Below are 11292 nucleotides of genomic sequence, written 5' to 3' on the forward strand. Positions count from 1 at the left end.
CTTGATTTATTGTTGTTAATGAGTTTTTCAAAAGTGTTGTTGTTTCAGTCCTCTTTACAACATAACTCAAGAACCACAGGACCTAAAAAGTATATCTGTGATATTTGAATTCTTCTACATGCTCGCTATGAATTGATCAATGCAATTTTTGCCAAAGCTCACTACCATTCGTAAGATGCTGTGAACTACCAAATTGTAACAGTTTAAAATAGTTGCTAATCTTAAGGCATCGAATTTCTTTCACCCAGTATTTTCTCATGACAGAAAAGTGGTATGTGGATATTGTATATTATTATTCAGTCCATTGCCGAAAAACGGCTTGTGCCCCTCCCCCAATCAGCCACGATACCCCCCCATCATGATCGGTGCCCCCCATGTGATGACCCACGCTACGCCACCGATATAAGAACAAGGTGTATAAAATTAATTTCAACATTTAACTCGTTTATCGAAAAAGATATGAAATAGTTACTGTGGTGATGGTATCATCTGCGTATCACGGTATGAGCTACATTTGTGCAAGAGATTTGGAATTTTATCCTTACATTAAGATGTGTTAAGTCAGACAATTAACAATTATTTGTTATTATGAATGTTCAGCAGGCAAATGCAAAACAGATGTGTAAATAAACTTAACTGCATCTACTATATTCAATTACTATATAAAATTTCATGTATTCTATTGTTATCCAAAGAATACCGTATAGCAGTATTTTTTTGTACATAGAATTGCATTTGTGCAAGAGACTTGGAATTTTATCCTTGCATTAAGAATCAAATAGCAACGTTTGCATAGTATTTTTGCGAGACCTGAGAGCACATCAGACATATCGAATTGCATTCTGAGTATGATGAATGTCCTTCTGATATCAAATAATTTTGTTTTTTTTTTTTTAAATTCGCGATATAATTTAAATTTTATATTTTAACAGTCCTCGAAGTAAACTTTATCAATCTAATGATATTTACTTAAAGTGTATGTAGCTGGGATGAAACATTCAATGAAAATTTTGACCTTTAATAATGAAGAATTTTTGACAATTTTGACCTTTAATAATGAACATTTTTCCCCCAAAGACATAAATTTCCTTGGTGTTTGGGGGGAAATCTATATCTTCAATACAAAAGGTCCAAATTTTCATGATGGATGGCTTTCCATCCCAGCTGCATACACTTTAAGTACATATCATTAGTTTTTTATTATTTACTTTGAGGACTGTTAAATTTCAAAAATGTAAATTTTTATTCATTTACCATAAAATGTGGATTATATCTCAAATTTCAAAAAAAAATCAAAACTATTTAATATCAGAAGAACATTCCTCGTATTCAAAATGCAATTCGATATGGCTAATGTTCTTGCAGGTCCCACACGTGAAAACGTCGCTATCCGAGACCATAATTATTTCGGTCAAGTTCTAGTTTTATCGCATAATATTTAAAATTATAATATTAGTAAAAACTATCAAGGGAGTTTTCTGATCATTTAAGCCGAAATAAGCTGAAAGAATGCATGATATGGGGGAATTGGCGAATAAAACCGGGGATCCCAGGTTTTAATCAAACACTGTGACTTTAATTTTTTTCTCAAAAGAGGATTTTATTAAAGTATACATAGGCCACCGGCCCAAAATACATTGATAATATAAATAATTAATTACAATTTGCTTAAATATTTATCTCCTTTTTTGCAGGCGAGTAACAGAAATTTCCCCAAATTATTTAAAATAAGCTTATTTGTAGCTTGCAAAATTTAAAAATGGTAGGTTTTTGCTACAAAATATTGTGGAATTAGGCATTGTCGCTCGTTTACAAAAAGATTACATACAAGTACAAAATGAAATTATCCTTAAGGTGTGTCGAGAAGACACATAACAATTATTTATTTATAGTGTTATTCAGTCCAAACAAAGAGACAAGGAAGGAAGTGCCAATGTTCAGCAGGAGAAAGTGTAAATTAAAATGTACCTACTATATTCAATTACTATATAAAATTACATGTATATATATATCCTATAATATTCAACTTGTTCAAGTGTATTAATAACCCCGATATATCATCCAGCCATGACCGTCAACTTTATTAGTTTCAGTTTCATTTTTAAATCAATAAATTAAAACATATGATATTGCAATGGAGGGTTGACCAAAAAAGCACAAGAATCATAAAGCTTTGACCACCCTTAAGAGAACTGTATGAAAGGCTTACTTAAGTACAAAGTACAGAGATGAGAGATATTAGGAGTGGACAAAACTACAATGTGTTAAACGAGACTGGACAACACAGGTGAGACAGACAAGTATGTTGGCTATGGCGATAGAATAAAAAGGATGGTTTTACCAGACTCATTTCAAGAAAATACTTAGCTACTTAGTGCACATGACTGCATTTTGGTCCAAATTTTGGTTGCGAGGTTATGGAGAGCCTCAATGAGTCCTCTGTTAAAAATACGAGTCTTTGAATGTACCCAAAATTGAAACCATTGTAATTATTTTTCTTAATAAAGACAGTGATGTCACTGGGTGTTTTAAAAAGACCGTGTGGAATATTATTGTTTGATTTTATACTTTTTTTTCAATGTACAGCGTATTTAGTGGCATGCGCCCTTTAAGCTAATGTGGTACAATGCTCATGCGCATTATGCAATTGCATGAAAGCCAGGAGTTCCCTGCTGCATTGACTCATATTGCGATATAAATTATCAGATTTGTGATGCTTTTACATTAGCAGTAACAATGGCGATGTCTAAGGAATCTCAATGTGCACAAGATGAGCTTGAAACTGCAGACTACGTGTTTGTCTGCGGAATATGTCTGTACGATTTCAGTCAACCCAAAGCTTTACCATGCTTACATACGTTTTGCTGTGAGTGTATTCGTCAATGGGTTACATTTAATGGACACATTAAAGGGAAACAAACGTCTGCAGTTGTTATTACCTGCCCGACATGTCGCAAAGAATCACAGCTATCGCCAAATGGTGTTGATGATTTACCAACAAACTTCTACATACAACATCTGCGAAAAGAAAATGTGGAGCAGCTACCTACGTGTATGTCATGTGACAATTCGAAAACTGTATCAGAAATACAAGGACGATGTAGAGAATGTGATTGGTTATGTGCATCTTGTCTTCTTAGTCATAAGACATTGAAAGCTTTGAAGAACCACGTGGTCCTTGAATTACAGAATCTTAGATCTGGAAAAACGGCTCCAGAAATCTCTGTATCAGAGGCTTCAAACGCGGTTCCGCAGAAATATGGCGTATGGGAAGTGGAAAAAACATTTGGAGAATTTGAAAATGCTCGTGATATAGCCATTGCACCAAACGGAGATATAGCTATAACGAGCAATACTGAAAAAGGTCAGGTTTTTGTGTTTACCAAAGCCGGTAAACCAAAATTTATAATAGATACCACAATGGCATCAGATCCACAACAACCTTCCAGACCTCATGGCATAGCAGTTGACAGAAGAGGCTACTACTTTATTACAGATGAGACGCCATTTATAAAGGTGTACAACAATGAAGGGAAGCACCTGTTTGTTTTTGATACTGTTCTACCTGATGAGATGACCAACGCAAGAGTGACATGTACAGGTATTGCAACACAGGGTGAACAAGTTTTTGTGGGACATTGCAATACATTTAAACCTTCTAAATGCAATTATTCAAGATCTAACAGTTATGTCAGTTCATATGACTCTGATGGAAAGTTACAGATCAGAATGAAAGTAGACACTACCAACTACAGTCAAGCGACAACGATCAGCAAACTAGCAGTATCAAAGGACAAGGTGTTTGTTTCCTTAAACGGAAAATATATTCGAGTTTTCTCCTTGGCCGGAGAATCTTTGAACGTAATATCGTTACAATACTCCAATCCGGGTTCTAATCCTGGGATTTCTCTAGATGCTCGAGGTTTATTTCTCTATGAAAAACGTGACACTGATCAAGAGCATGAACTACTGGTAGCTAATGGTGCACAGAATAAAGGGTGTATCTACAGATTCTCTACATGTGGGCGTTACAAAGGGTGTGTAGCACAAGGCTTATCTTCGTCGGATGCATGGGGAGTAGCTGCAACAAGGGAAGATGGTAATGAGCGGATGTTTGTGGTATCCAAGACAAGTGTAATCGCATACCGTTGGGTTACAACAGAATAAGACAATCTTCTCAGGTGTAACAACGCGGCGATGTCATACACAGGAAAAGATAATTATTTCTGATGTCAGATTTCCGTTCGTTTGTAGCGCCCTGAGCAAGGATATTAACATTTTGGCCCAAATTTGACCTCACAGATGAATTTATCAAGTCTTTGCCATTCTAAATATGTATACTTTTATATACTTTAGACCAACAATTTAGCAGTTATGAGGCCTGAAAGTTTCCAAAATTCCAGGGTTAAGACCAACCTTAAAACGGTATTAAATGACTATTTATGTTGAAATCTCAGTTGATAACCCGGGTGTCATGCCAAGAGGGCAACAGGAAAATCAATTTTCTATTTTCTGCATCAGACGCACGCCTAGGCTGTATGACGATAACAGACGAACCAAAGGAAGATTTGTGGGGTCTTGCAACAACACCTGGCAATAACGCTTTGTTCCTACTGACACTCATATCAAAGTGTTTAGCTGGGGGATACAGGTGTCCAAGGTTAACTTCAAGGACAACGACAATGGATGAAAATGACGTCAAAATTTGAATATTTCCATCTACATGTTAGTTACGAAGAGATGGGACATTATGCCAAGAAGAATTTAGACAAATTAGCTGATGGAGTATTGGCCATTAAAATGTAGTAGCAGTTGGGTTTTAAAACTATCCTGATAAGGGACCGAATTTCATTCACATATGTGACGGGAAAGGGCTGTGTGCGTGTTGAGGTGAACGTATTAATCATTCAGTCAGATTATAATGAGATCTCATGTCACAGCTCATGGAATTTTTATAAATGACAGCAGTGACTAATGTACAGGCTGTATCAAAATGATTGGTATCCATCTGTTTCCAGTGATTTTGGACATGGGACTGATGCATCAAAATGCAACATAGGATCCACATAATTTGTTGATTAATGTCATAAACAGTCATAAAACAATAAATTATGGGCATTTCAAAAAAGATCCAATCTTGCATTTGAAAGAAGCAGGCTTCATCAAATCATCAAAACTGATGTGTATCAATCATTTTGATACAGCTTGTAATATATATAAGACAAAGGTGTGTAAAATTAATGTTAACATTAAGGAAGGGGTATGAACGTTTGGACAGTATTTATTTTGGGACATTAGAGCACATCAGACATATCGAATTGCATTCTGAATACGAAGAATGTCCTTCTGATATCAAATAATTTTGATTTTTTGAAATTCGCAATTTAATACACATTTTATGGCAAATCATTAAAATTGATATTTTTGATATTTAACAGTACTCGAAGTAAACTTTACAAATCTGATGATTTATACTTAAAGTGTATGTAGGTGGGATGAAAAGCCGACGATCAATTGAAAATTTTGACCTTTCGTATTGGAGATATGGATTTTTTTCCCAAACACCAAAAAAAAATAGGTCTTTTTCGGAAAAACTCCATATCTTCAATATGAAAGGTTAAAATTTTCAATTGACCGTCGGCTTTTCCTCCCTGCTACATACACTTTAAGAATATATCATTAGATTTATATAATTTACTTCGAGGACTGTTATATATAAAAAAAAAAAAAAATATCAATTTTTTATAATTTGTCATAAAATTTGTATTATATTGTGATTTTCAAAAATGAAAATTATTTGATATCAGAAAGACATGCTTCGTATTCAGAATGCAATTCGATAGGTCTGAGGTGCTCTCATGTCCCACAAAAAATACTGTCGAAACGCAATAAACGCTCATTCTAGATCCCTTAACACAGTATTAACTATTAACTCGGAGTCAGACAGTCAACAATTATTTATTTACGCCGTTATTCAGCCCAAACAAAGAAATTTTGAATGTTCAGCAGGCAAAAAGTGAAATAATTTGTGTAAATTAAATTAAATATGTCTACTACAGCCTGTCTCAAAAAAATTGTGCAAGTGAAAAGCGCCCTCTTTGGCGATTAGAAAATATTGTTGTGACATAATGCTTAAATCGACGTTAAGGGCATAGTCTTAGCTCTCAAATGCCGTTTAGTCTGTTCAATTTGCTTGTTTTAATCACGAGATATGCTTACTTAACAACGAAAGGGTAAAATCACAATTGTGCCACTTTTACTAGGGAAGAGGGCTGTACATGTAAATCAATGATAGCATCAAGTTTATTAAGAGTTCCTTCGTGAAATCAAAAGAATGCATCAATTACACAACAATACAAAATTGTTTTTAATGTTTTATCATGATAAAAGGTATAATGACTCTCTTTTTCCTCTTACGACAAATTAAACGATAAATAAATATTTCACATTCTGCTGTAAAATTAAATACATGACGTGCATGTCAATGATTTTACCATGTTAAATACAGTTCTTTTTGTCATTCAAGACATGTTAAAAGACAAACACATATTACACTTATGGTTTAATGAACTTTGTCAAGTTCATGAAATTTGACAAATTAATGAAATTAGACAAAATAATGCACACATGCTGGTGTTGATGCGTCTAATGCACGAGCCCCGAAGGGGGAGTGCATTAGACGCATCAACATCAGCTATCATTGATTTACATGTACAGCCCTATTCCCTAGTAAAAGTGGCACAATTGGGATTTTACCCTTTCGTCCTTAACTAAACATATCTCGAGATTAAAAAGAGTAAATTAAACAGAACAAACGGTATTTGAGAGCTAATAATGTGCCCTTGACGTTGATGTAAGCATCATGTCACACAGGTATTTTCTAACCGCCAAAGAGGGCGCTTTTCACTTGCACAATTTTTTTGAGACAGGCTGTATATTCATCTGTATTCTATAATGTTCAGCATGTTTAAGTTTATTAATAACCCCGGTGTTTCATCCAGTCATGACTGTCAACTTCATTAGTCAATCTTTCTTGTATTTGGTCAGTTCCAGGGTTCGTTATACCCAAAATTGAAGCTTGTAATGGTCAGAAAGTATTGAATGTATTAATAAGTGATGTCCTTATTGTTCACGTCCTCATTGGTTAAAAAAGTAATCGCGATTTGTTTACAAAATCATAAATAAGCAGTATGCTATGAAACAATGTTTTTTATTCTGAATCCGTTGAGTCATAAATTTGACTCCTTTTATTTATTTATTTATTTATTTATTTATTTATTTATTTATTTATTTATTTATTTATTTATTTATTTATTTATTTATTTATTTATTTATTTATTTATTTACATAACTGGCTAAAATACATCAAAAATACACATACAAAGCATGTCATAAAATAAAATTTATCACGATTGCCCCGGTAGGCTAGCCAAGAGGAGCCAGGAGCGCGAACACTATCACCCGAGGAATTTTTGAAATAATTGTTTGTATGAACAAATTCGTATCGCAAAAGCGACCAACGTCGTGGGTATTGCTACATTTAACGAGTTTATGAGGTCACTGAAAGCCTTTCCTCCGTCATATGTTAAACATACGAAGGTACCCTGTGTATTTTAAAAAGATCCGTGTGGAAATGTTAAATTTTATACTCGTATTTTTTAGCTAAGAGCGTATTTAGTGGTCTGCGCCCTTGAAGCTAATGTGGTTCATTGCGCATATGCATTATGCCCTTGTATGATAGCCGGGACTTCCCTGCGTTGACTCATGATTGCAAAATATGTGATCAGATTTGTGACGTTATGTAGATATGGTGTGAAACTGTTATGTTTTAGAACATTATTCTAACATTAACAGTGCAGTGGTTAGTAACAAATTAATGGCGATGTCGAAGGAATCTGAATGTGCACAAGGTGAACCTGAAACTGCAGACTATGTGTTTGTCTGCGGAATATGTCTGTACGAGTTCAGTCAACCCAAAGCCTTACCATGCTTACATACGTTTTGCTGTGAGTGTATTCCGATATGTTACATTTAATGGACACATTAAAGGGAAACGAACGTCTGCGGTTGTTATTACCTGCCCAACGTGTCGCAAAGAATCACAGCTATCACCAAATGGTGTTGACGGTTTACCAACAAACTTCTACATACAACATCTACCGAAAGGTAAGGTGGAGCAGCTACCTACGTGTATGTCATGTGACAATGCGAATACTGAATCAGAAATACAAGGACGATGTAGAGATTGTGGCTGGTTATGTGCGTCTTGTCTTCTTAGTCATAAGACATTGAAGGCCTTGAAGAACCACGTGGTCCTTGAATTACAGAATCTTAGATCTGGAAAAACTGCCCCAGAACTCTCTGTATCAAAAGCTTCAAGCATGGTTCAACAGAAGGTGAAATATGGCGTATGGGAAGTGGAAAAGGCATTTGGCCAATTTGAAAATGCTCGCGATATAGCCATTGCACCAAACGGAGATATAGCTATATCGAACAACACTGCAAAAGGCCAGGTTTTTGTGTTTAACAAAGACGGTAAGCGAAAATTTACGATAGATACTACGATAGCTGCAGATCCACGACAACCTTCCTACCCTCATGGCATAGCTGTTGATGGAAGAGGCTTCTACTTTATTACAGATCACACGCCATTGATTAAAGTGTATAACAATGAAGGAAAGCACCTGTTTCTGTTTGATACAGTTCTACCTGATAAAATGACCAAAGCAAGAGTGATTTGCATGGGTATCGCAGCACATGATGAGAAGATCTTTGTAGGACATTGTAATAGATACGTTCCCAAAGGAAGCCGAGACGAACAATATAAGAGTTTTGTGAGTTCATTTGACTCTGACGGAATGCTTCAGACAAGAATTAGTTTGGAATGGGGGTATTTTATGATGACGGTTAAAGTAGCTGTATCACAAGATAAGGTATTTGCTAATTCTTCAAACGAGGGGACAATTAATGTTTTCTCACTTGCAGGACAATCTTTATACTCAATATCATTACAGAGTTCTAACATTCCTCTGGAAGCAAGAGGTTTATTTCTCCATGACAAGGAACTACTGGTAGCTAATGGTACACAAGGTAAAGGATGCATCTACAAATTCACATCATGTGGGCGTTACAAAGGGTGTGTAGCATCAGGTTTATCTTCATCAGATGTATGGGGAATAGCTGCCACTAAACAAGATAGTAATGAGAGGATGTTTGTGGTATCTAAGACACAAGTCATCGTATACCGTTGGGTTACAACAGAATAAGACAATCTTTTCAGGTGTAACTATGTGGGCATGTCATACACAGGAGAAGAGAAGATCCAGCAGAAAAAATATAACTAGGCTTTTTTCTATTACAGTAGCTAGTGAAGCCGGTATTAGGGAAAACATGTGTTAACATAAGGTGTTGAACAGTCATTATTTTGACTGATGAACCCCGATAAGAGAAACGCGTTTCAAATAATAAGTGTTAGAAGATCAGAATGTTGATGCTGTTTCATATCAGCAAATATCATTGTTTCAGTATACATGTTATTCGGCTAATGGTTGTCATAAGCTGGGAAAGTTGACCTTATTTGGGTAGCTCTGAAAAGAGTCTTTTCGATAATGTAAACAAACTGTGCATAGTAAACAAAATATTATTCTGTTTTGTTAGGTGAAATAATCCTAATCCTTTAAGTTCGACCAGCCAGGAATACAAGTGAAAATTATTAATTAAAATTTTTGACACATCTTTCAGCCCTAATATCAGACAGGGTAAATGAGGAAAGTTTATGCTTTCCAATGATACTAACCTCTGAGGGGATGAGGTTGCTGATCTGACCATCTTCCCTTTTTACTGTCTTACTTATATTTATTTTTTAGTAATGTTTTGATTTTAAAGCAAGGGCAATCCTTCAATTCATTTTATTTTCGCCAGCCCATACGCGGGCTGGTATCTATTTCTGAGATTGGGTTTGTATGCTCAAGAGATTAACTTTATTGGTATTGGTAAGAATTATTTTATTTTACTTTTTGAGGTGGAATGTTTTAAAATTATTGTTATTCGATTTGTAAGGAAAAGTAAGTATGTTTTGCCGTTTCAACGAATGAAAACGAGTGAGTATTACCAAAGTTATGTTTGAACTAATTATGACTTTGAAAGTTCTAGGTATAGGCCTAAATGTAACAATAATAGTTAATATACAGCATCATATGGTCAGCAGAAGAAACTTACATCACCTATGATGTCATATCAGTGTCCTTGACCGGGGTCCGTACTCCTTGACCACTGAACAGCGTGATATCATGTTGATAACAGATCTATAGAATCAAAATCTTCATCATATCACAGATTCTTAACAATCTGTGATCATATGGACCATATTGATGTGATATCTATCATATCCTGTGTCGTTTTATGGATAAAAATGACTCAAAATGTTATTGATGAAATGGTTGCTATCATAAACATCAGTTTTGTCTTTTCAACGGGAAAAATCCGATGCAAAATAAAGTTTTTAGGGCCTAGCTATAATATGGGCATAATTTATGCATGTAGGCCTATAGTATTGAACAATGTACCCCATTTGACATGCACTTATAGATAAATAAATTGTCTTACTTTATTAATTTAATAACTTCTTTATTATAAATAAAATGACACATAACTTATGTGAAGTCACTTTCTATCTTTTATTTGATTCATAAAATTACATTCAACAAAATGATTGAAGAGAAAACACACAAGGCACTAGGCAGACTGTTATATATAGAATGGAGTAGGTAAGATGCCATGTCCATAGCTTCGCAGGAGTTTCCGACTAGCAATCAACATGATCAGCACATTAAGAAAAACACAGTTTAAGAGTGAAAGCTATAGTGAAGATTGTAGTGAGTAATCAGTCCTTTATAAAATGCTGGCCACTATCTATTATAATATAGTAGGCTTAAACTATACATTGCGAATTAATATCAAGTTATTTTAAAATAAAATGTACATGTAAGTTAACTCAAACCGGCAGTGTATTTGTGACGTGGTATATCGAAAGCAGTGAAATCGGACATTCCTAAGCGAAGATACTGAGTTCGTAAGTTCTGGTATTACAAAATTGGAAATTGAGATATCGTGGGTAAAAAGCTGAAAAGACAAAAAAAAAAAAAAAAAACAACAACAACAACAAAAAAACCAGACCAGAACAATTTGGAGTAATGAATTAAAGAGTTGACATGAGATTAGGAATTAATGTTTTCTGCTGTTTCAGTACACATGTTCTCAACGTTGATGGTTTGGTGGACTGTCATGTAACAT

This window comes from Amphiura filiformis, chromosome 2, assembly GCF_039555335.1.
Source record: "Amphiura filiformis chromosome 2, Afil_fr2py, whole genome shotgun sequence".
Lineage (NCBI taxonomy): Eukaryota > Metazoa > Echinodermata > Ophiuroidea > Amphilepidida > Amphiuridae > Amphiura > Amphiura filiformis.